This window comes from Chiloscyllium plagiosum, unplaced genomic scaffold (assembly GCF_037043375.1).
Source record: "Chiloscyllium plagiosum isolate Xiang-an unplaced genomic scaffold, Cpla_swu_hap1 HiC_scaffold_7, whole genome shotgun sequence".
Lineage (NCBI taxonomy): Eukaryota > Metazoa > Chordata > Chondrichthyes > Orectolobiformes > Hemiscylliidae > Chiloscyllium > Chiloscyllium plagiosum.
The window spans coordinates 87,840,872-87,867,795 of record NW_028270145.1 but is presented as its reverse complement, the minus strand read 5'-3'; the positions used below and the strand labels follow the sequence as shown (position 1 = coordinate 87,867,795).

Genomic DNA, 26,924 nt, shown 5'->3' with positions numbered 1-26,924 from the left:
GCATCCACATCCAGTGGATCATTAGCCACCATTTCCACAAGATCCATATTACTCTTCCTTCTTTTGTAGACTTCCACAAGGACTGTTCTTTCCAGTATGCCTAGTCCTCTCCTCCTCCACGTCCAACATCACCCCACAGCACCTTTCCCTGTATCCCCAGAAGATATAACACCTGCATACTTAGTTCCTCCCTCCTCAGTATTCCAGGTGAAGCAACACTTTACCTCATAGAGTCATACAACATGGAAACAGACCCGTCTGTTCAGCCCATCAATGCCAAATAGATATCGTAAATTAATCTAGTCCCATTTGTCAGCGTTTGGCCCATATCCCTGCAAACTCTTCCTGATGTCTTTTCTGTGTTGTCATTGTACCAGCTCCATTACTTGCTCTGGCAGCTCATTCCATACATGCATCCACTCTGTGTGAAAAAGTTGCCTCTTGGGTCCCTTTTAAACCTTTCCCCTCTCACCTTAAACCTATGTCTTCTAGTTTTGGACTCCCCTCCCTGGGGAAAAGATCTTGACTATTCACTCCATCCATGCCCCTGATGATTTTATAAACTTCTACTAATCTAGTTAATTGTATTCGCTACTCACAATGTGGTCTCCTCTGTTTTGGGGAAATGCAGTTTAGACTGGGTGACCACTTCACAGAACACATACATTCTGTCCACAAAAAAAGATCCTCAGCTTCCAGTTGCCTGCCACTTCAATACACCACCTTATTCCCTGGCCAACATCTCTGTCTCAGGCTTGCTCCAGTGCTCCAACAAAGCTCAATGTAAGCTGGAAAAACAGCACCTCATTTTCTACTCAAAATCGGGTCTCAATGTCAAGTTCTACAATTTTAGGGCGTGAGCACACTTCCCCATGCTTTCCCCACCCCCAACACACTAGGCCTTGTTATCACATGGTCTCCTATTACATACAACCCATTGTTGGCCACCAACAGTCCCTATTTGCAGCTATTCATTATCCTAGGCTGACTGCTATCCACCTCTTTGTCTGCCTAACTGTTTTTTCACTTCTGGGATCTATCTCCACCATGTTTACTCCTTACCCTCCCTCCCTTATCTGCAAAAAAAAAAAAATTTTTCCAGCCACCATCAGTTCTAAAGAAGGGTCACTGGACCTGAAATGTTAAATCTGCTTTATCTCCACAGATGCTGCTAAACTTGCTGAGTTTTTCCAGCAATTTCTGTTTTCGTTTCTCATCCCATGCTGAAATGTAGCTTGACAGATCCTATTTTGTTTTATTTTGGTTTTAATTAAGCAATCTCTTCTGCAGATTTTTCTTTCACAATAAAGTGAGGTTATTAACAAAAAGGAGTGAGGTTTCAGTGGGGGAGCACTTTGGGCCAGTGACCATAATTCTATTCGTTTTAAAATAGTAATGGAAAAGGATAGACCAGATCTAAAAGTTGAAGTTCTAAATTGGGGAAAGGCCAATTTTGACGGTATTAGGCAAGAACTTTTGAAAGCAGATTGGAGGCAGAAGTTTGAAGGTAAAGGGTCGGCTGGAAAATGGGAAGCCTTCAGAAATGAGATAACAAGAATCCAGAGAAAGTATATTCCTGTCAGGGTGAAAGGGAAGGCTGGTAGGTATAGGGAATGCTGGATGACTAAAGAAATTGAGGGTTTGGTTAAGAAAAAGAAGGAAGCATATGTCAGGTATAGACAGGATAGATCGAGTGAATCCTTAGAAGAGTATAAAGAAAGTAGGAGTATACTTAAGAGGTAAATCAGGAGGGCAAAACGGGGACATGAGATAGCTTTGGCAAATAGAATTAAGGAGAATCCAAAGGTTTTTTACAAATATATTAAGGACAAAAGGGTAACTAGGGAGAGAATAGAGCCCCTCAAAGATCAGCAAGGTGGCCTTTGTGTGGAGCCAAAAAAAATGGGGGAGATACTAAATGAATATTTTGTATCATTTTTTACTGTGGAAAAGGATATGGAAGATATAGACTGCAAGGAAATAGATGGTGACATCTTGCAAAATGTCCAGATTACTGAACCGGATTCCTGTGTGAGTGTGGAGTTGATGATCCAGTGTGTTTTCTCTCTCACGAGAGAGGAAGAAAAGGACAACCAACTCCCATTCCTAGACGTGAGGGTACAGAGAACACCAAACGGAGAATTCACCACCTAGGTACACAGGAAAGCCACACACACAGACCAAGTCCTGAACTATGAAAGCAACCACCCCAATACACACAAACGAAGTTGCATCAAGACACTATTCAAAAGGGCCACAACACACTGCAGCACACCAGAACTGCAAAAAGAGGAAGAGGAACACCTATACAAGGTATTCGCCAAAAACGGATATCCTCGCAATTTCATCAACAGATGCCTAAGGGAAAGACAATGGAACAGGGACATGCCGCAACCCAAAGGACGAGCCACACTACCATACATCAAGAACATCTCTGAAATGACAGCCAGACTACTGCGACCACTAGGACTTATAACAGTACACAAACCAACAGCCACACTCAGACAACAACTCACCAGAACGAAGGACCCGATACCCAGCATGAGCAAAACTAATGTAGTGTACAAAATCCCATGCAAGGACTGCATAAAACACTATATAGGACAAACAGAAAGACAGCTAACGATCCGCATCCACGAACATCAACTAGCCACGAAACGACACGACCAGCTATCCCTAGTAGCCACACACGTAGACAACAAGCAACATGAATTTGACTGGGACAACACTACCATTATAGGGCAAGCGAAACAAAGAACAGCCGGGGAATTCCTAGAAGCATGGCACTCATTCACAAACTCCATCAACAAACACATCGACCTGGACCCAATATACCGGCCACTACAGCGGACAACTGAAACTGACAACCGGAAGTGGCAGGGACAAGCCACCTATAAATGCCGGAGGAAACACCACAGAAGCGCTTCACAGGAGGCTCCCAAGCACTGAGGATGTCACCTAGACAGGGGACGAAACGTTTGCAACAAAAACTTCCAGCTTGGCGAACAGAACCACAGCAGCTAGAGAAGTAATTGCTGGGTCTCTTGCTGAGATATTCGTATTATCGATGGTCACACGTGAGGTGCCGGAAGACTGGAGGTTGGCAAACGTGGTGCCACTGTTTAAGAAGGGCGGTAACGACAAGCCAGGGAACTATAGACCAGTGAGCCTGACCTCGGTGGTGGGCAAGTTGTTGGAGGGAATCCTGAGGGACAGGATGTACGTGTTTTTGGAAAGGCAAGGACTGATTAGGGATAGTCAACATGGCTTTGTGCGTGGGAAATCATGTCTCACAAACTTGATTGTGGCAGGTGGGACTAGATTGGGTTTGGATATCTGGCCGGCATGGACGGGTTGGACCGAAGGGTCTGTTTCCTTGCTGTACATTTCTATGACTCTATGAGTGAAGCTAAAATAGAATAAACCAATTTGACCACTTCTAATACAAATTCAAGGATTTTTAAACACACAAGCAAAATATAATTACATTAATTCTAAAACACTCCTTCATAAAGTAAGAAGAAAAACAACTTTTGTATAGTGCCCAAAACATGCCCATGGTACAGTATCTAAAACACTGCTTGGACAGTACTCACAGAAAAGTCCCTGCGACACCTTGATAGGTTTTCAACTTCAGGCTAGCTGCAGTTCTAGTCTTATTTTGGAACTATATCTAAACCTTTCAAAATTTTCAACTGCTAACAAATGTCTTCCTATTCTTCTCCAATCTACCCAGCAACTGCAATTCCTCTTCTCTGTAAACACCGTCATTAATCTTTTTTTCTGAATCTCGTCCAAAGTGTCCATGACCTTCTTAAAACATGGTGCCAAGAATTAAACTCGATTGGTTGGATTTTATGAGCGATCTATGAGTGGGAACTCAGGTGGGTAAACTGTAAAGTAGGTCATAGTACTGTGGGTGTGTGCCTGATATGGCCCAACCTCACTTGCACGGCTGCAATTTTACATTCTCTGATGAAGAGCTTATGCCCGAGACGGCGATTTTCCTGCTCCTTGAATGCTGTCTGAACTGCTGTGCTTTTCTGATGTCACACTTTTCATCTCCGATCTCCAGCATCTACAATCCTCACTTTCTCTCTGTAGTTTTACAGATGGAGGATGTGCCATCAGTCAATTCCTTCTCCTGCCAGGGTTTTGTTCCTTTGTTTCTCAGATTTAACTCTTTGTGGTAGAAGCATGTGCTCATCATCTAACGCAGCAATTCTGATGTGAGCCTGCAGGCTGCTGGTTAGTGAAAGGAGTCAAGATCAACTGGAGCACCCTAACTACCTTCTGACAGTTATTCCTCTTTGCCCATCTTCCTCCCTTCCCCTCTCCTACTAGACTGGGGCAAAAGCAAAAAATGCTGGAGAAACTCAACAGATCTGACAGTCTGTTCACTTTCGAGTTCAATATAGCTTCATAACTGTACTTCGATTTCCAGAAGGCACTTGATAAGGTGCAACATAAAAGTTTTTTGAGGAAAAATATAAGCTCATGTGTATGGAGTAACATATCGGCATGGCCAGAGGAAGGGCTAGCTAGGAAACAGAGCAGACATAAATGGATCACTTTCTCATTGGTGAGATGTAATGAGTGGTCTGCCACAGGGATTATTGCTGGGGTTTCAACTTTATTTAGTTTATATAAATGACTTAGGTGAAGGGATTGAGGCTAATATTGCTTATTTTCCAGATGATGCAAAGATAGAGAAGTAAATTGTGAAAAGGATGCAGGATGGTTACAAAGGGATGTGGGTAGATTAAGTGAAAGGCCAAAGATCTGGCAAATGGTGTATGAACTTAGGAAAATGCTAATAGAATATTATTTGTTGCAAAGGGAATTGAATACAAAAGTAGGGAGGTTAGAATTCAGTTATTCAGGGCACTGTTCTGCCTCTAGAATACAGTGTACAACATTGGTCTTTTTGTTTAAGAAAGGACTAAATGCATTGGAATCAGTTCAAAGAAGATTTATTTGATGAATACCTGGAATGGATGGGTTGTCTTATGAATAAATGTTGTCAAATTAGAATTTATAAGGATAAACAATTACTTGATTGAAACATATAGGATCCTATGGGAGCTTAGCAGAATGGATGTGAAAAGGATTTTGTTTTCATATGAGAATCTAGAAGCAGGCATCACTGTTTAAAAATAATAGCTTACCTATTTAAGACAGAAATGAAGCACCTGTTTTAGGTGCAATCTAGAAAGGGGAAAGTTTTAGGATTAGGGGTAGCAGATTTAAAACAGACATTAGGAGAAATTACTTCTCTCAAAGTGTTGTGCATCTATGAAATTCACTTCCCCAGCATGTGCTGGACACCCAGACATAGAGTAAATTTAAAGAGGTGCTTGACAGATTTTTAATTAGTGATGGGTGGAAGGATTGTGGAGAGCTGGCAGAAAATTAGAGTTGAGGCTGAGAAGTGATCAGCCATGGTTATGTTAAATGGGGAGCAGTCTTGAGGGTCTGATTTGACTACTCCTGCTTCTAGTTATTCTGTTTCCAACAACTGCCATATTGTTTTTGTAATCTCTTTAAATACTTGAGGAAGGGATTGAACTGGGTTGAGTTGTCAATCCCATGCTTGAAAATGAAATACTATTGGTGCTCACTGTCAAAAGGCACAAGTCATGGGAATTAGCCTGTTGTTTGTGGAAACAGGACTCCCTAAGAATTTGGTGCTATCAAGAAAAGAGGAAATTATGGAATGAAACCAAACTGTTCTGTCATGTAGTTTAGTATTAGTTCGATCAGCATTGGTGTAATATGGAGAGGAGTTGGCTTTTCATTTCTTAATGATTAATTATTATCCTGACAACATACTAATAATAAAATGTAATTTATTCACTTATTTCAAAGTGAAATTCCACACAGATACATTAAATGCTAGTCAGTAAGGATATTGGGTAAGCCAAAGGCTTAAACAAGCTTGGTATGGAACTGGAGATGGATATTTTCCAGATGCATTGGTGAAAGATACAGACGTCATTGCTGAGCTTATATTGTGTGTCCTTCATAAGAATAGGAAATTTGTTGTCTACCAGAATTATGGCACTTTGTTGCAAGTTTTTAAGAAGTTTCTAGTTGGAATCTTATAGGGGTCTGAGCGAAGTAAACTATGACAACATTATTAAGGTTCCTTATGGTAGCCTAGTTAGCAAGGCTAAATCACACGGAATCCAGGGAGAACCAGCCATTTAGATGCAGAACTCGCTCGAAGGTAGAAGACAGAGGGTGGTTCTGGAGGGCTGTTTTTCAGACTGGATGCCCGTGACCAGTGGTGTGCCACAAGTGATGAGTCCACTGCTTTTTGTTATTTATATAAATGATTTAGATGAACATCGGAGGTATAGTTAGTAAGTTTGCAGGTGACACCAAAGTTAGACATGTAGTGGGCAGTGAAGAAGGTACCTCAGAGTACAACGAGATCTCGATCAGGTGAGCCAATGGGCCCAGGAATGACAGATGGAGTTTAATTTAGATAAATGTGAGGTGCTGAATTTTGGAAAGGCAAATCAGGTCAGGACTTAGCCACTAAATGGTAAGGTCCTGCGTAGTGTTGCTGAACAAAGAGACCTTGGAATGCAGGTTCATTGTTCCTTGAAAGTAGAGTTGCGGGTAGGTAGGATAGTGAAGAAGGCATTTGGTATGCTTTCCTTTATTGGTCAGAGTATTTACTATAACAGTTGGGAAGTCATGTTGCAGCTGTACAAGACATTGGTTAGGCTACTTTTGGAATATTGTGTGGAATTCTGGTCTCCCTCCTATAAGAAGGATACTGTGAAACTTGAAAGATTTCTGGAAAGGTTTACAAGGATGTTGCCATGGTTAGGGCGTTTGAGCTGTAGAAAGAAACTGAATCGTCTGGGGCTGTTTTCCCTGGATTGTTGGAGGCTGAGGAATGACCTTACAGGGGTTTATAAAATCATGAGAGGCATGAATGGGGTAAATAGACAAGGCCTTTCTCCTGGACTGGGAGAGTCCAAAACTAGAGGGCATAGGTTTAGGGTGAGAGGGGAAAAATTTGCAAGGGACCTAAGGGGAAACCTTTTCATGCAGGGGGTGGTGCATGTTTGGAATGAGCTGTCAGAGGAAGTGGTGGAGGCCGGTACAATTACAACAATTAAAAGGCATTTGGATGGGTATATGAATAGGATGGGTTTAGAGGGATATGGGCCAAATGCTGACAAATGAAACTAGATTAATTTAGGATATCTGATTGGCGTGGATGAGTTGGACCAAAGGGTCTGTTTCCATGCTGTACATCTCTATGACTCTAATGGCAGAATCAGCCAAGATGTCTTGCGATTTCAATCCTTACATCAGGAGCATTTGGCTCCAACTTATATTCTTTTCACCAGCGGCATGTCAGGTTCCTCATTAGGCAGCAGTGAGTTGGTAATCAAAAGGGGTTCTTGCTTGTTAAGTGCCTTTTTGACAGCCCAAATGACCTCATTGACATTCAGCTTTCTACCTTACCAAACATAGTCCATCAACTAAATGGTGAGAAACTTGACATAGAAATGAGAGAGGTTTCTGGTGAATTCAGTTTGATGCTTGTTCCAAAGAACTTTCATGTTAGCTATTGATCTCAGGGCACTTTCCATGGACAATGTCATCCATTATGTGCTGACCTTTGAGAACTGGCACTCTCTGATCCACTTATAGTATGCTTCTGCACTTCAGTGTTGCAGCTTGGGCTGCACTGGCAACTATCATTGCAATGCTGCTGCAGGGACACTGTGCATTCAGGGTCAGGGACAAACACCTATCCCATGGACTGGGTCAGGTTACCTTTGAATGCTTTGTTCACTCTCATAGCACACAATCACTTTGGACCCTGCCTTGCCTTTGTGCATCTTAGCCCTTCAGCCAGATCTATCAGGTTGTGAGCAGGCCTCAGTCAAGTTGAGAGGGATAGATTTCACTCAGAGTGTCCTAGAACAGTAAGTGAAGGAAAGCCTTCAATACCATTTGAGTGATTTGCAATTGGTCCAGCAGCAGCTCGGGATGATCAGAGTCAGGCCGCTCGTCAGTGGGTGAAGAGCTGAATGCCAGACAGCCCTGAATGTTCCTACTGTAAAATGGGCATTTTCCTCCTGGAATATCAGAGAGGCAGGAGTTAAGGGAGATGAGAGCAAGTGGCACAGCTGTTAGCTTTGGTACAGGTGGGGAGGTGTACTGCACAAGTGACTAGGTAGAGCAGTCAGCATACAGAGTTAGTGATGTCAAGGTTTGGGATAGGTGGATGCATGAGATGTTGCAGGCGTTGATGAGAGTGTAGAACATGAGCCTTGGTGTGAGGTAGGCACAGTAACAGAGTTAGAGAGTGGACCTTCTTCCTATTGTACTGGACATTCCTCCAGACAACTGAGATTGCTTTAACCTGGATGTCAACCTCAGACCAGACTGTCTTGAACTGATGTCATGGTCTCCACTCCTTGTCCTGTTGTAAAAGGAAGGTCAACCAGAATCTTCACATTGCAGCACCAATTTCCCCATCTGCCATGTCCAGTGCAAATTTCATGAACCATGGAGGCATCTCTGCACTGACAGTGCTTGTCTGGGTGTATGATTGGCACATAGGCTAACATGGAATTTTGTGATATCCGCTAATTGGTGAGTTGTTTCAGGAATGGCCCATCTTACAACAGGGCTGGAATCAGACTTTTTTTCATTCAGCCATGAATTTCACTGTCATCAGGAGTATTCTTCCTGCATGTACCTTATCTAGTCCTGTTCGAATTTTATAGATTTCTATGACATACCCCCTCATTCCCCTGAACTCCAATTAATATAATCCTAACTGAGTCAATCTCACTTCATATGCCAGTGCTGCCATGCCAGGAATCAAAGTAGGCCTGTTTTCTTTAGAATTTACAAGTTTAAAGAATGATCTGATTGAAGTCTTCAAGATATTAACAGGAAAAGGCAAATTGGATAATAGTCTCTTTCCACTTGTTGGAGATTCTTGAACTAAGGGACATAGTCTAAGAATTACTAAGCACTTCTACAAAGAGTGGTAGCTGTTTGAAACACTCTTTTACAAATGTCATTAGATACCTGATCAGTTGTCAATTTTAAATTTGAGACATAAATTTTTAGTCAAAGTGTGGCACTGGAAAATCAACAGAAGATGAGACAGCATCTGTGGAGCAGGAGAGTCGATATTTCGGGCATACATGAAGGGCTTCTTGACTTTTCTCCTCCTTGGAAGCTGCCTGACCTGCTGTGCTTTTTCCAGCATGACATTTTTCGACTCTGACTCTCCAGCATCTGCAGTCCTCACTTTCTCCTAATAGAACAGGACATTGGTTAGGCCACTGTTGGAATATTGCGTGCAATTCTTATCTCCTTCCTATCGAAAAGATGTTGTGAAACTTGAAAGGGTTCAGAAAAGATTTACAAGGATGTTGCCAGGGTTGGAGGATTTGAGCTATAGGGAGAGGCTGAACAGACTGGGGCTGGTTTCCCTGGAGCGTCAGAGACTGCGGGGTGACCTTATAGAAGTTTACAAAATTATGAGGGGCATGGATAGGATAAATGGGCAAAATCTTTTCCCTGGGGAATCCAGAACTAGAGGGCATAGGTTTAGGGTGAGCGGGGAAAGATATAAAAGAGACCTAAGGGACAACTTTTTCACGCAGAAGGTGGTGCGCGTATGTAATGAGCTGCCAGAGGATGTGGTGGAGGCTGGTACAATTGCAACATTTAAGAGGCATTTGGATGGGTATATGAATAGGAAGGGTTTGGAGGGATATGGGCCGGGTGCTGGCAGGTGTAGTTTGTGTAGGGATATCTGGTTGGCATGGACGGGTTGGACCAATGGGTCTGTTTCCATGCTGTACATCTCTATGACTCTATAACTCTAGTGAATGAAAATAGTGTTTCGATCTAAGTTTTCAAATGGTGTTCAAAAATGTGTAAATTTCACTGTTTTGATTTGCAAAGTAGCTTTTTATTCAATGTGAGTGTTAATTTTATGCTTAGATGACTTATCCTGAGGATTTTACAGGTAGAAACAGTTATAAATCAACAAAATACTAACTTACAACAACCATTTGTATTTGTACATTTCTTAAAATAATTAAATGTCTCAAGATATTTCATGGAAGAATTATGAAACAAAATGTCACTGAGTCACATGAAATTAAGCAAATGATAAAATCTTGGTCAAAGAAGCAGATTTTAAAGAAATGTCTTCAAGAGGAGAAGGATATTGTGAGATAGAAAGGTTTAGTGCCGAGTTTAATGTTGAGGCAGCTGATTGCACAGCTACCACTGGTAGGATAATTACAATCAGAGAATGTTGAGGCCAGAATTAAAAAGTGCAGATATCGTGGAGGATTACAGAGGAGGGGTGAGATATAAAGGGATTTGCAAATACGGATGTAAATTTTAAAATCAAGGTGTTATTTAACACCAGTGTGATGGGTGAACAGGATTTGGCGCAAGTAAGAACATGGTCAGTAGATTCTTTTTACAGGCAAAAAGCAGTGTACCATTTGATGTAACAGCTCATTGAGAATTCAGTGTTATTTACAGTGATATTTCTGGTCAGCTTGTTGAATCCCAAGTAATTCCAAGGTTGTTTGGAAGTTTCTGTCTAAGCGAATAATATAATAAAAAGTATGACTAAATCAAATAAATGGCATTTCCTTCATAGAGTCATAAAATGTACAGCACGGAAATAGACCCTTCGGTCCAGCTCGTCCATGCCGACCAGATATCCCAACCCAATCTAGTCCCACCTGCCAGCACCCGGCCCATATCCCTCTGAACCCTTCCTATTCATATACCCATCCAAATGCCTTTTAAATGTTGCAATTGTACCAGCCTCCACCACATCCTCTGGCAGCTCATTCCATACACATACCACCCTCTGCTTGAAAGGTTGCCCCTTAGGTCTCTTTTATACCTTTCCCCTCTCACTCTAAACCAATGCCTTCTAGTTCTGGACTCCCCCACCCCAGAGAAGCGATTTTGTCTATTTATTCCTAACCATGCCCCTCATGATTTTATAATACTCTATAAGGTCACCTTGGCCTCCAGGGGAAAATTGCCCCAGCGTATTCAACCTCTCCATATAGCTGAAATCCTCCAACCCTGGTAACATCCTTGTAAATCTTTTGAATTGGAAGCAGACCAGAATTGTACATGATATTCAAACAGTGGACTAACCAATATCCTGTACAGCCGCAACGTGACCTCCCAACTCCTGTACTCAATACTCTGACCAATGAAGGAAAGCATACCAAACGCCTTCTTCAATATCCTATCTACCTGCGACTCCACTTTCAAGGAAGTATGAACCCAAATTATTCTCTGAACTAAAGGACAGATGCCCCTACCCCAAAAAACTTAAAGGTATGTGTAATATATCATTTCCTAATATAATTTCCTAATATAAGTATGGTACTTATACCATCAAACCCAGACATATATCAAATGTTCTTGTAATTTTACATTGTTTTTCAATGGAGATAGGAGTTATTCCATGTCAGGTTATTCCATGTGTCTCCACACCTCTTCTAGCTAAATCATCATATGCCTCTGTTCTGTTTTCCCTCCTGTGCCACAAATGCCGGTCAGTAAAAGAACCCTGGATGGATTTTTTTGGACACACCATTTTTCATGAATTTGCTCGTGTTTTTTGAAGAGGTAGCAGGAGGGGATTGATTGATGCTGTTGGTTATGTGTACTTAGCTTTCCAAAAGAGTTTTGATACATTGCCACATAACAGACCTGTATGAAAAGCTATCATTCATGGACTAAAAGGGGCACTAGCAACATAGATGTGAATTTGGTTGATGACAAGAAACTGAGAGTAGTGGTTAATGGATATTCAGGCTTGCAGAAATATTTCTAGTGGAGTTCCTCAGGGATTGGTGTTGGGAACTTTGCTCTCAGGTATATATCTATGACATTGATCTTGGTTTACAGGGACGTCATTTCATTGTGAACTCGAAGAAGGATAGTATAGAGCTTCAGAAAAGCATGAACAGGTTTATGGAAAGGGTGGACAAGTTGCAGGTGCTGTTCGATATAGAGAAATGGTTATTGATTTATTTGATAAGAGTATTCTAGAACATGCTAACAGAACTGTGAGTGTACCTGAACCATATGGACTGCAGTGATTCCAAAAAGAGGCTCATCTGTGATTACATTCCCTATTGTGTGGAAACAGGCCCTTCGGCCCAACAAGTCCACACCGACCCTCCGAAGACTCATTTCCCTCTGACTAATGCATCTAACACTATGGGCAATTTAGCATGGCCAATCCACCTGACCTGCACATCTTTGGACTGTGGGAGGAAACCAGAGCACCTGGAGGAAACCCACGCAGGCACAGGGAGAATGTGCAAACTCCACACAAACAGTTACCCAAGGCTGGAATCCCCCCACCTTGTCTCAGACCCAACCCTCGAACTCAGCACCACCTTCCTAACCTGCAATCTTCTTCCTGACCTCTCCGCGCCCACCCCCACTCCGGCCTATCACCCTCACCTTATCACCTTCACCTTAACCTCCTTCCACCTATCGCATTTCCAACGCCCCTCCCCGAAGTCTATCCTCCCTAACTTTTATCTTAGCCTGCTTGGCATATTTTCCTCATTCCTGAAGAAGGGCTCATGCCCAAAACGTCGATTTTCCTGCTCATTGGATGCTGCCTGACCTGCTGCGCTTTTCCAGCAACACATTTCAAGGCTGGAATCGAACCTGGGACTCTGGCACTGTGAGGCAACAGTACTAACCACTAAGCCACTGTGCCACCCCATGCCACAATGATTTTAACTCCTAGACTGGATAAGCTGATAACTTCTTCCTGGAACTACATAGCATTTATTTCAATGCAAGGGGCCTAACAGGGAAGGCAGATGAACTCAGGGCATGGTTAGGAACATGGGACTGGGATATCATAGCAATTATAGAAACATGGCTCCAGGATATAAATGCTTAAGGAAGGATAGAAAGGGAGGCAAGAGAGGAGGGGGAGTGGCATTTTAGATGAGGGATAGCATTACAGCTGTGCTGAGGGAAGATATTCCCGGAAATTCATCCAGGGAAGTTATTTGGGTGGAATTAAGAAATAAGAAAGGGATTATCTCCTTATTGGGATCAGATTATAGACCCCCTAATAATCAGAGGGAAATTGAGAAACAAACTTGTAAGGAGGTCTCAGCTATCTGTAAGAATAATAGGGTAGTTATGGTAGGCGATTTTAACTTTCCAAACATCGACTGGGACTGCCATAGTGTTAAAGGTTTAGATGGAGAGAAATTTGTTAAGTGCGTACAAGACAATTTTCTGATTGTGGATGTACCTACTAGAGAAGGTGTAAAACTTGACCTACTCTTGGGAAGTAAGGCAGGGCAGGTGACTGAGGTGTCAGTGGGGGAGCACTTTAGGACCAGCGACCATAATTCTATTAGATTTAAGATAATGATGGAAAAGGATAGACCAGATCTAAAAGTTGAAGTTCTAAATTTGAGAAAGGCCAATTTTGACGGTATTAGGCAAGAACTTTCGAATGCTGATTGGAGGCAGATGTTCGCAGGTAAACGGACGGCTGGAAAATGGGAAGCCTTCAGAAATGAGATAACAAGAATCCAGAGAAAGTATATTCCTGTCAGGGTGAAAGGGACCGCTGGTAGGTATAGGGAATGCTGGATGACTAAAGAAATTGAGAGTTTGGTTAAGAAAAAGAAGAAAACATATGTCACGTATAGACAGGATAGATCGAGTGAATCCTTAGAAGAGTATAAAGGAAATAGGAGTATACTTAAGAGGTAAATCAGGAGGGCAAAAAGGGGACATGAGATAGCTTTGGCAAATAGAATTAAGGAGAATCCAAAGGGTTTTTACAAATATATTAAGGACAAAAGGGTAACTAGGGAGAGAATAGGGCCCCTCAAAGATCAGCAAGGCGACCTTTGTGTGGAGCCACAGAAAATGGGGGACATACTAAATGAATATTTTGCATCAGTATTTACTGTGGAAAAGGATATGGAAGATATAGACTGTAGGAAATAGATGGTGACATCTTGCAAAATGTCTCGATTACAGAGGAGGAAGTGCTGGATGTCTTGAAACGGTTAAAGGTGGATAAATCCCCAGGACCTGATCAGGTGTACCTGAGAATTCTGTGGGAAGCTAGAGAAGTAATTGCTGGGCCTCTTGCTGAGATATTTGTATCATCAATAGTCACAGATGAGGTGCTGGAAGACTGGAGGTTGGCAAGCGTGGTGCCATTGTTTAAGAGGGCGGTAAAGACAAGCCAGGGAACTATAGACCGGTGAGCCTGACCTCACTGGTAGGCAAGTTGTTGGAGGGAATCCTGAGGGACAGGATGTACAGGCAAGGACTGATTTGGGATAGTCAGCATGGCTTTGTGTGTGGGAAATCATGTCTCACAAACTTGATTGAGTTTTTGAAGAAGTAACAAAGAAGATTGATGAGGGCAGAGCAGTAGATGTGATCTGTATGGACTTCAGTAAGGCATTCAACAAGGTTCCCATGGGAGACTGATTAGCAAGGTTAGATCTCATAAAATACAGGGAGAACTAGCCATTTGGATACAGAACTGGCTCAAAGGTAGAAGACAGAGGGTGGTGGTGGATGCCTGTTTTTCAGACTGGAGGTCTGTGACCAGTGGAGTGCCACAAGGATCGGTACTGGGCCCTCTACTTTTTGTTATTTATATGAATGATTTGGATGCGAGCATAAGAGATACAGTTAGTAAGTTCGCAGATGACACCAAAATTGGAGGTGTAGTGGACAGTGAAGAGGGTTACCTCAGATTACAACAGGATCTGGACTAGATGGGCCAATGGGCTAAGAAGCGGCAGATGGAGTTTAATTCAGATAAATGTGAGGTGTTACATTTTGTGAAAGCAAATCTTAGCAGGACTTATACACTTAATGGTAAGGTCCTAGGGAGTGTTACTGAACAAAGAAACCTTGGAGTGAGGTTCATAGCTCCTTGAAAGTGGAGTCGCAGGTAGATAGGATAGTGAAGAAGGTGTTTGGTATGCTTTCTTTTATAGGTCAGAATATTGAGTACAGGAGTTGGGAGGTTATGATGTGGCTGTACAGGACATTGGTTATGCCACTGTTGGAATATTGCGTGGAATTCTGGTCTCCTTCCTGTCTGAAAAATGTTGCGAAACCCGAAAGGGTTCAGAAAAGATTTACAAGGATGTTGCCAGGGTTGGAGGATTTGAGCTAGAGGGAGAGACTGAACAGACTGGGAATGTTTTCCCTGGAGCGTCGGAGGCTGAGGGGTGACCTTATAGAGGTTTACAAAATTATGAGGGGCATGGATAGGATAAATAGAGAAAGTCTTTTCCCTGGGGTCGGAGAGTCCATAACTAGAGGGCATAGGTTTAGAGTGAGAGTGGAAAGGTATAAAAGAGACCTAAGGGGCAACTTTTTCACGCAGAGGGTGATACGTATATGGAATGAGCTGCTAGAGGATGTGATGGAGGCTGGTACAATTGCAACATTTAAGAGGCATTTGGATGGGTGTATGAATAGCAAGGGTTTGAAGGGATATGGGTCGGGTGCTGGCAGCTGGGAATAGATTGGGTTGGGATATCTGGTCGACATGGACGGGTTGGACTGAAAGGTCTGTTACCATGCTGTACATCTCTATGACTCTTTACCTGATCTTAAATGTATTCAGCTTCAAGTAACCTCTTCAAGGTGTTGTCCTAGCACTTCTTATTTGGGTCTATCACTAATTCCTTACAATAAAGTATTCTAATTTGACTATATTCTCCTCTTCACTGGAGCACTGCTCTATACAACCATGTCTGTCCAAATCTTCACAGAACTACTCAAAGCAAAGTAAAATGAACAAATGTCTTTCTAAGCTTAAATGTGTTCCCTAAATTAAAAAGAAATCTGTCTATAAATTTCTAAAAGATGCTAAAACACAATGGCTTACCTTGCTAGATCTTGAGACACCCTGTGTTAAACCAAAAAAACCCTTAATGCTGCTAAAGAAGCTCCCTCAAATTGTTGAAAAAGAAATCACCGTGGTTAGCGAAATACTTAAAAGTTAATCATTAACTTCAGACACATTGAAAATTGATATGCTACTGAAGGTAAGTAATAACCTCCAGAATGTTGATAGTGGGGAAAGCGGAGGTGGTAGTGCCATGGAATGCTAAGTGAAAGTTATATTTTTTTTCTTGTTGTCAATTGTCATTGCTTGGCAATTCTGTGATGTGAGACTACGACTTGCCACTTACTAACTCAAACCCAAATATTGTTTACGTCTGGCCCTGCAAGGGTGCAGACTGCATCAATATCTGAGGTGTTATGACTTGTACAGAACATTGTGGAATCAAGCAAGCATTCCCACTTCTGATGTAATGATGGAGGGAATATCTTATATTTTGTCACATTCTTCTTTTGTTTAATTACGTTTCCCTATTTGGAGGCGCCCATAAATTTTGAAATATTCAACGTTTGCGAAAGGTTTTGTAGGTCAAGTGCCAGTTGCCATCGTTGTGGGTATGTTCGCTGAGCTGGGAAGTTGATTTGCAGACATTTCATCCCCCACCTAGGTGACATCTTAAGTGCTGCTGTGCTGTATCTTCTGAAATTTATTTGATTCCATTCCTGCTGTTTCCGGTTGCCGGTTCTGCTTGTTCATTTAAGTGACTGGTATATTGGGACCAGGTCTGCGTTTATTGATGGTGTCCGTGAATGAGTGCCATGCCTCTAGAAATTCTCTGGCTGTCCTCTGTTGCCGGAACTGGCAACAGGAAGCAACAGGAATGTAACCAAATAAATTCCAGAAGACATATTATAGCAGCGCTTCACATGAAGCTCTCAAGCACTGAAGATGTCAACTAGACAGGGGACGAAATGTCTGCAAATCATCTTCGCAGCTCGGTGAAGATACCCACAACTTTGAAATATATTTCCCATTTCCAAGTCTAAATTGGTAATGTAAACTGTAAAGAAGGTTAACTGAAATATGCTGGTATTTCCATACTCCAGTTAGATATATTTGGCTTAAGATGTAGGCAAGCAAAACAAAGCATGTTCAACAATATGAGATACTAATGAGACCACTAATGTAACCAGATTAAATGGGGACATAGACTTTTTATTCTAATTTCTTCATATGTACAGAGTACCACAGCAGATGTACATGGACTCATGTAAGATAACAGATTTCATCGAGTTCCAAACGAGAGTTACATTGAAACATCTCCTCAGTTGCTGCTTGACCTGCTGAGTTTCTCCAGCACTTCTGTTTTTATTTTAGTATTATATCTGCTTTAGTCTAACACTTAAATCTTGCATAGTATCTGAGAAATCAGTGGCACATCACAATATTCATATTATAGGGCATGTTTTGAAAGTGAGCACTGTAGATGCTGGAGGTCAGAGTTGAAGAGTGTGGTGCTGGCAAAGCACAGCCAGGAGCATCCAAGGAGCAGGAGAATCGATGTTTCGAGCATAGGCTCTTCATCAGGAATGAAGGGGTGGCCTAAGGGGGCTGAGAGATAAATGGGATGGGGCATGGGCTGGGGGGAAGGTAGCTCAGAATGTGATAGGTAGACGAAGAAGGGAGTGAAGATGATAGGTCAGAGAGGAGGGTGGAGTGGATAGATGGGAAGGAAGATAGACAAGTGGGACAGGTCAAGACGGTGGTGCTGAGTTGGAAAGTTGGATCTGGCGTGGGGGGAAGGTGAAATGAGAAAACTGGTGAAATCCATATTGATCTCATGTGGTTGGAGGGTCCCAAGGCAGAAGATAAGGCGTTCTTTCTCCAGGCATAAAGTGGTAATGGTTTGGTGGTGGAGGAGGCTCAGGACGTGTATGTCCTTGGCCGAGTGGGAGGGGGAGTTAAAGTGTTCGGCCAAAGGGTGATGGGGTTGTTTCGTGCCTGTGTCCTGGAGATGTTCTCTGAAGCGTTCCGTAAGTATGCGTCCTGTCTCCCTAATGTAGAGGAGACTTCATCAGGAGCAACAGATACATTAGATGATGTGTGTGGAAGTGCAGGTAAATCTATGACGGATGTGGAAACCTCTTTTGGGGCCTTGGATGGAGGTAAGAGGGGGGAGGAACAGGCACAGGTTTTGCAATTCCTGCAGTGTGAGGGAGGGTGGGTTGGTGGGGGGCAAGGACCTAACAAGGAAGCTATGGAGGGACTGGTCTTTACAGAATGCAGATAGGGGTGTCTGTAGGTGGCAGAAATGGCGGAGGATAATGTGATGTATCCATTGGTTGGTGAGGTGGAAGGTGAGGATGAGGGAAATTCTGTCCTTGTTGCAGAGTGGTGTGGTTGAGGGCAGAGATGCAGGAAATGGATGAGATGCGCTGCAAGGGATCATGGGAGGACCACGTGCGTCCTCTACTGTATCTGCTCCCAGGCAGACCAATTCCACCGCCTCCGCCACATTTGTTCCAAGGAGGACCTATAGGAGGACCTATTCCATCACAAAACATAGTTCCTCTGCTGTGTCTGCTCCCAGGAGACCCAACTCCACCACAGAACATATCGACATCTACACCACTGAAGTCCAGCGTGAACTCGCAGACACCTTCTCCTATTGCCCCCTTGACCACGGCCTCACCTCCCATCACCAAACCATCATATCCCAAACCACATACAACCTCAGGGGATCTCCCACCCATAGCCCCCAACCTCATCATCTGGGAACCCTGCACCACCCAGTTCTACCTCCTACCCAAAATTCACATACTTGATTGCCCCACTGAACTTATCTCTACATACCTTGACACAGTTCTATCCCCCCAATCCAGGAACTCCCCACCTATGTTCGGGACACCATCTACACTCTCCACCTCCTCCATGACTTTTGTTTCCCTGGCCCCCAACGCCTCATCTTCACTATGGACATCCATCCGCCATCCAATGCCTCAAAGGAGCCTTCCACATCTGTCAGCGATGTACCTGCACTTCCAAACACGGAATCTACTGTGTCCGGTGCTCCCGAAGTGGTCTCCTCTGTATCGGGGAGACAAGATGCCTACTTGCGGATCGTTTCAGAGAACATCTCCGGGACACCCGCACCAATCAACACCACCGCTCCGTGGCTGAATACTTCAACTCCCCCTCCCACTCTGCCAAGGACATGCAGGATCTGTGCCTCTTCCACTGCCAAACCCTTATCACCCGACGCCTGGAGGATGAACGCCTCATCTTCCGCCTTGAGACCCTCCAACCAACACGATCAATATGGATTTCACCGGTGTTCTCATTTCCTCCCACCATATCCCAGATCAAACTTTTCAATTCGGCAACATCCTTTTGACCTAACCTACCTGTCCATCTTCTTTCCCACCTAATCGCTCCACCCTCCTCTCCGACCTTTCACCTTCACGCCCTACTTCATCGACCTAAAAACATCAATTCTCCTGCTGCTCGGATGCTGTCTGACCGGCTTTGCTTTTCCAGCACCTCTTTGACTCATATTTTGAAATTGTCTATCCTTTCTAAAATGAGTATAGTCCTCCTGTCGGTTAGTACATTCCTGACAGTAAAGAGATTGAAATTAGTGCAACCAGAATAAAAAGAACAAACAGTCTGACTATTTCAATTTATTTGTACATACAGTGTCACAGCACGAATATGCCCACTTACCTGAGATAATAGATTTTGTTGCATTCAGAGTTCTACTGATGGAGTAAATATAACACTACCAGTGCAAGAGAGGCAACCTTTGATAGGTTAACTTATATTAATGGTGTTTACATTACAAGGATGAAAGGTAAAATATTGATAGCATTGCAAATAAAATAACTAAGTCCAAATACTGAGCATTTCCAAATGCATCTGTGGGTTGATACCCTTTCAGCCCAATATTACACTTGAATGTTAATTTGGAGTATCACAGTTAGCACCTGGGAGCTCGAAGTCTCCAATCCATTTTCTTTTCCACTTTAAAGATGCTTTAAGGAAAGCTAAAAGGTCTAACTTTTTTAAAAAAATAAACTTTTTAATAATTTTCTAGTTAGCTTAAATTTAGAGAAATATTACTTTAACTAACGTTCTGGTGGGGAAGCTCAGTCTCGTGTTTTGCACAGCCTGTACTATGTGAAAAGTTGTTGGTACTCCTGGCAGCTTGGATGACGACGTTTAAAGGTAGTGCCAGGATTTGGCCAGCTGGAGTGCTGGGCTTCAGAGCTTACACCTATACTGGAAGCACAGCAGTGCTTCTGCAAGGCTGAGAATTGTGTAAATAGTATGCTTTTAGACATGGTCATGCTGCAGCTTACAGAAATACTTTCAGAGAAGGAGTGGGTGACCACCATTATGGAGATGGAAAGCAAACAGGTAGTCAGGAAAGCCTCAGAGCGCATATCGATCAAGAACAGATTTTCTGTGTTGGAAAACAGTAAGACAGTGGGTAGCACAGCCAGACCGCAGCAGCACTAAGAGGAGGTTAGGGCGTGTGGAGGAAGAGAAGAAGACCAATAATGATAGGTGACCCAATAGTGAGGAATGGAGGCTGCCGCAGATGTGGTTCCAAGATGGTGTACTGCCTCCCAAAGATGTCACTGGCTCCAGGGCATTATGAGTCACGTAGTTACCAAAGACATAAGTAAAAAGAGGGATGAAGTTCTGTAAGAAGAATTTAGGGAGCAAGGTAGTAGACTGAAAAGCAGGACCTCAAATGTTGTAATATCTGTTTTATTCCAGGTGCCACATGCTAGTGAGTATGGGAATAGGTGGACAGAACAGGTGCGAGAGTGTGGTGCTGGAAAAACACAGCAGGTCAGGCAGCATCCGAGGAGCAGGAGAATCTATGTTTCGGGCAAGAGCCCTTCATCGGGATTCCTGATGAAAGTCTCTTGCCCGAAACGTCGATTCTCCCGCTCCTCGGATGCTGCCTGACCTGCTGTGCTTTTCCAGCACCACACTCTCAATTCTAATCTCCAGCATCTGCAGTCCTCACTTTCTCCCCGGATAGAACAGGTGAATGAGTGTTAGAGTCATAGAGATGTACAGCATGGAAACAGACCCTTCAGTCCAACCCGTCCATGCCGACCAGATATCCCAACCCAATCTAGTCCCACCTGCTGGCACCCGGCCCATATCCCTCCAAACGCTTCCTATTCATATACCCATCCAAATGCCTCTTAAATGTTGCAATTGTACCAGCCTCCACCACTTCCTCTGGCAGCTCATTCCATACACGTACCACCCTCTGTGTGAAATCGTTGCCCCTTAAGTCTCTTTTATATCTTTCCCCTCTCACCCTAAACCTATGCCCTCTAGTTCTGGACTCCCTGACCCCAGGGAAAAGACTTTGTCTATTTACCTTATCCATGCCCCTCATAATTTTGTAAACCTCTATAAGGTCACCCTTCAGCTTCCCATGCTCCAGAGAAAACAGCTCCACCCTGTTCAGCCTCTCCCTATAGCTCAAATCCTCCAACCCTGGCAATATCCTTGTAAATCTTTTCTGAACCCTTTCAAGTTTCACAGCATCTTTCCGATAGGAAGGAGACCAGAATTGCATGCAATATTCCAACAGTGACCTAACCAATGTCCTGTACAGCCGCAACATGACCTCCCAACTCCTGTACTCAATACTCTGACCAATAAAGGAAAGCATACCAAACACCTTCTTCACTATCCTATCTACCTGCGACTCCACTTTCAAGGAGCTATGAACCTGCACTCCAAGGTCTCTTTGTTCAGCAACACTCCCTAGGACCTTACCATTAAGTGTATAAGTCCTGCTAAGATTTGCTTTCCCAAAATGCAGCACCTTGCATTTATCTGAATTAAACTCCATCTGCCACTTTTCAGTCTTTGGCCCATCTAGTCCAGATCCTGTTGTAATCTGTGGTGACCTTCTTCGCTGTCCATTACACCTCCAATTTTGTTGTCATCTGCAAACTTACTAACTGTACCTCTTATGCTTGCTTCCAAATCCTTTATGTAAATGACAAAAAATAAAGGACCCAGCACCGATTCTTGTGGCACTCCACTGGTCACAGGCCTCCAGACTGAAAAACAACCCTCCACCACCAAACAGTCAGGGAGAGATTGAAGGACCAATATGTCAGCACATCTCACATCTCAGTATTAGTGGATTTCAACTAATTACCCAAATAATAGTGGATGTCACATTGCCCAATATTAATTGCAATAGATAGGGTGTGAAAGGTAAGAAGGGGACAGCATTCTTAAAATATATTCAGTCGAGATTTTTAAACCAGCAAATTGAAAGTGAGGGAGTGTTGCCAGACTTAATCTTATGGAACGAAGTAGGCAAATGGTAGAAACATCAGTGGGGAGCATTTTTGTGATGGTGATCATAACTTCATAAGCTTTATGGTCATTGTGGAAAAGATCAAATATGGACTAGAAATGAAGGACCTGAATTGAGGCAGGTTGATTTTAATGTAAGACAAAATTTGGCCAAAGTGGACTGGGAGCTGCTGCTTGTCGGAAAATTTGCATCTGAGCAATGGGATTCATTGAAAAAGGAAGCATTGAGAGTAAATGTTCCTGTAAAGGCAAAGGGTGAGACCAGCAAGTCTCGAGAATCCTGGGTGTCATGGGATGTACAAGATTGGGTCAGGTTAAAAAAGGAAAATATGGCAGATACTAATGGCTCAAAGCAGCAAAAGCCCTAGCAAGGTATTCAAAGTGCAGGGGCTTGCTTAAAAATTAAAGCAGGAACATGAACAAGAGGCATGGAGAAACACTGAAGAGTAAATTAATAGAAAATCTATATTGCTGTAAAATAATAAAATATATTAGGGGACAAGTTATAACTAGGGAAAGATCAGGGTCCATTAGGGACAAAAGGGACAATCTGTGTGGAGCCGAAGACATAGATGAGATTTTAAATGAATATTTTGCATCTTATTGGAAGGACTAGCAAGGCAAAGAGCTACATTGTGAATGGTGAACCCTAAAGGTTACAAAGGACCATATGGACCTTGGTGCTCATGAATTTGGATCCATGAACTTAGCAGGACAGGTTGATGTGGTGGTTAAGAAGGCATATGGGGCACTTGCCTTGACTTGTCAAAGCATTGAATACAACAGCAAGGAGGTTATGATAGAGCTTTATAAAACATCAAATATGGCACCGTTGAAGTACTGTGTACAATTCCTGGCCACCACAATATCGGAAGGATGTGGTTGCACCAGAGAGTGTGCAGACAAGTTTCACCGGGATGTTGTGTGAGGATTTCAGTTACAAGGAGAGAGACTAGATAGATGAGAATGAAGGGGAACCTAACTGAAGTGTACAAAATGATGAGTGGCATAGACAAGGTAGATAGGAAGAAATATGTCAATAAACAGTGGACATAGATTTAGTGAAAGTGACTGGAAGTTGAGAGAAGATTTCTGGAATTAATATTTACCCAGTATCAGGTGCATTGGAACTCATTGCCTGAAAGGACGGTAGAGGCAGGAACACATAACATTTAAGGAGTTTTTAGTGAACATGTGAAATGCCATTGCATGCAAGCCTGTGGACCACATGCTATAAAGTGGAATTAGACTAGGTTGATGATTGACGTGGGCAAGTTGGAATGAAGGGCCTCTTTCCATGTTGTAAAACTCTGAGTATTTCTATTAATTGCCTCAGGACAATAAGATTGTTGTCTTTTCGAAAGATGGCTCCTGAGGATTGGCATCTTGGAACTTGATTGGATCCAGTCTAGATGGTGAAGCGGTGGAGGAGAGATGGTGGTGCAGGTGTCATTGATGATGATAAGCGGGCTCAGGTCTGATGGACTATCTTTAAACTATATCTTTCTTTTTCCTTATTCTTGAATTATTCAAAATAATACCAAATCATGGCAACAAATGAAAGCTTTTCATTTGTATGTTATTGTACTGTTACTGTAAAATACATGTGAGAATAAATCATTCATTTGGACTAAAGGAGAGTTGTTGGCATCAAAGAGAATATGCCAGTATGACTTATTTGAATTGTTAGTCCACCACACACACATGTTTGTGGCTGAATGAAGTTGGAAATGCTCTCCTCCACCTCTTAAAAACAATTTTTTTTAAAGAAAAGCTCTTTAATTTATTCTGCTAGTTTTTCTTTATTCTGTTAGTAGATGGTGTAGGGACAATGAGGTAGACATAGCCAGGATTAGCTGTGCTTCACGAGTAACAAGACCACTGAGAAGAGGATGGATGAAAGCTGTGGTTGAATTATCAAACATGTACCATTGTACCAGAGAAGTCTGGCTGCACAGACTTTAGAGCATAGTATAATTTCATGGCCATAGCAATTCTGTTAAGCAATAAAAGTATGAAGATGGATTTATTTGAAATTCCTTGTCCACTATTTTAGCAATAATAAATAGGTTAATGTCTCTGCTGAAATAGCAGACAGTGATTTCATGAGACCTCGTAATTTCAAGGTCACTCAAAAGTAGTCAAATATGTATTTACTTGGTATGGTAACACTGTGCAACCTTTATACATGATGTAAAACAAGAACAATAATGGATTTCTGGGAGCGATTACAAGGCCACCAGCCTGCTTCTAGGGCTCAGGTAATCTGTATTACTTCCCTTCTGCAGAGATTTGAATTCATTCTAGGATTCTAACTCAGTACTGCATTGTTGGTGGCCATCTTTCAGATGAGATGCCCTACCTGTACTTTCAAGATTCCATGACACTATTCAAAGTTCCCTCTAGTGTCTGTTCACAATTTGTTTTTAACCAGTAATACTAAACTACCTTATCTGGTCATTTGTACTTGGTTGTCTGTGAGATTGTTACACGTTTACATGTAGTGCATGAAATGTGGTAGACAAAGGCTATCATGTAATAATAGGGACAAAGCATATTGGAGTGTCATGAGATCATCATGTTTTTATGTAAATAAATGTAAATGTTATCATCTGTCTTCAACACTCCAGGGGCTTTTAAATCTCAAGCATGGCACTGTTTTGCTGAAATCTTGATTTATCTCATCGTCTTTGCTCCTCATTTCAGCTCTATTCCCACTCTGAGCTGTAGCAATGTATTGTTGAGTATGAACTATAGCCATGTTCTGATTGGTTTCTGACAGCTGCAGTTAACAGTTATGTGCACCATAGAGTCATAGTCATACAGTGCAGAAACCAGTCCATGTTGAACATAATCCGAAACTAAACTAGTCCCACCTGCCTGCTCCTGGCCCATATCCCTTCAAACCTCTCCTATTCATTTATTTATCCAAATATCTTTTAAATGTTGTAATAGTGCCCACATCCACCACTTCCTCAGGAAGTTCATTCCACAGGCGAACCACCGTCTGTGTAAAAATAAAACTTGCCTCTCATGTCTTTTTTAATTCTTTCTCCTATCACCTTAAAAATATGCCCCCTAGTCTTGAAGTCCCCCATCCTAGGGAAAAGATATCTATCGTTAACTCTTTCTATACCCCTCATGATCTTATAAACTTCTATAAGGTCACTTCTCAACCTCCTGTATAGGCTCCAGTGAAAGAAGTTCCAGCTTTTCTTTATAACTCAAACTTTCCATACTCAACAGCATCCTGGTAAATCTCCTCTGCGCCCTCTGCACCCACTGAAGCTTAATATTATCCTTCTTATAATTCAAACAAGCAAGGAGTAAAATTATGAAGAAAATTGCTGCAAAGTTTGCATTGCTTTTCAAAATTATTTTCATAGATGCTCACCAAATCCTGATAGAAGTTTGTATAAATTCCTTTGTTGGCGCGATAATTTAGTTTTGTTGTAACTTTTAAATTTAGTAAAAACTTAACTCATCGATGATAATTGAGTGGGGAATCATTTTATTTGATTTTTATTTTCTTAACACTGGAATCTGAGCAATATGAGACAAAATAAATATAACACTTTCAGCAGGTTGTTGCTCGGGCTGCAGACAGGTTTGAATTGACCATGATTTCCAGATCATGTGAGTATCGCTGTAAATCAGGATTGGATTGCAACCTAAAATCCAAAAATGTTTTTCAAAAAAGGGCAAATAACAATATATAAAAATGTGAAAGCCTATTACAGCAATACGCAGAAAAAAAAAGTACATGGACTGGATTTTCCAAGGAGTCTCTCAATGCAATGAAAGAGCATCGTTTTTTTCTGAGAATCTGACTTGGGCTCCTTCAGAAATATGAAGCCGTTTTTCCATTCTGACAAGCTGTTGATAGTCAAAAGAAGGAAACCATGTCCCTTTTTTTCACAGCAGTCAGTTGCCATGCTCTGAAACTATTGGTCCAGCATCACAGACAGCCACCTTCACAATATTGCTAAAATGGTAAGACTCAGGTGAGGGTGCCAGGTGTTCAGGATGATAGGAGCTAACGGTGCCAAGTAGGTATGGAGTAGGGTGCAAGATGGAAAGGAAGCCAGGTCACAGATGAAGTGTTTAGGATAGATTGACGTGAATGCAAAATATCTGATCCAGCGGGGAGCAAGAGATGATCGGGTCCTCCAATAGGGTTGGAAAGTTGGAACCTGGTGGAGGGTGGGCAGGAAATGCAGGGAAGGAGAAGTCCTAGGTTCAGCAGTAGGGCAAGAGAGTTACTTCCCAAGTACGGAGGGAACGTGTCATGGGATGAGGATTTGGCGGGGGGGGTGGGGGGGTGGGGAGGAGACTGCAGGTCCCAGGTGATGAGGACGTGACAGGCAGGGTCTGAGGTGTTAGGTGTTTGAGAGAGTGTAATTAAGGGAATGTAGGGTAAACTGGGGTCAGTTGAAATGTTACCCACCGTCTAGATTAGGTTTCAATATCCTTAACTTTTTCTGAGTAACTGTGTACTTAGCTGCAAATGAACCCTTCAAAATTCTCTGGTTTAAATGAATTCCTTTGGAGATTTTCCAAGCGTAGGGGAGCTGTTCAGCAGGATTTTAAATTTCCCAGCAATTCCATTGACTACTATAATGGGGATTCCTTAGTGTCCCCAAGC

General features: G+C 42.5%; 1 protein-coding gene across 11 annotated transcripts in view; it reads left to right on the top strand.

The window, feature by feature from the left end:
* Positions 1 to 26,924, top strand: part of qtman (queuosine-tRNA mannosyltransferase) — a 379,156-nt gene that overhangs the window by 284,071 nt on the left and 68,161 nt on the right. The gene's annotated exons all lie outside the window — the stretch shown is intronic.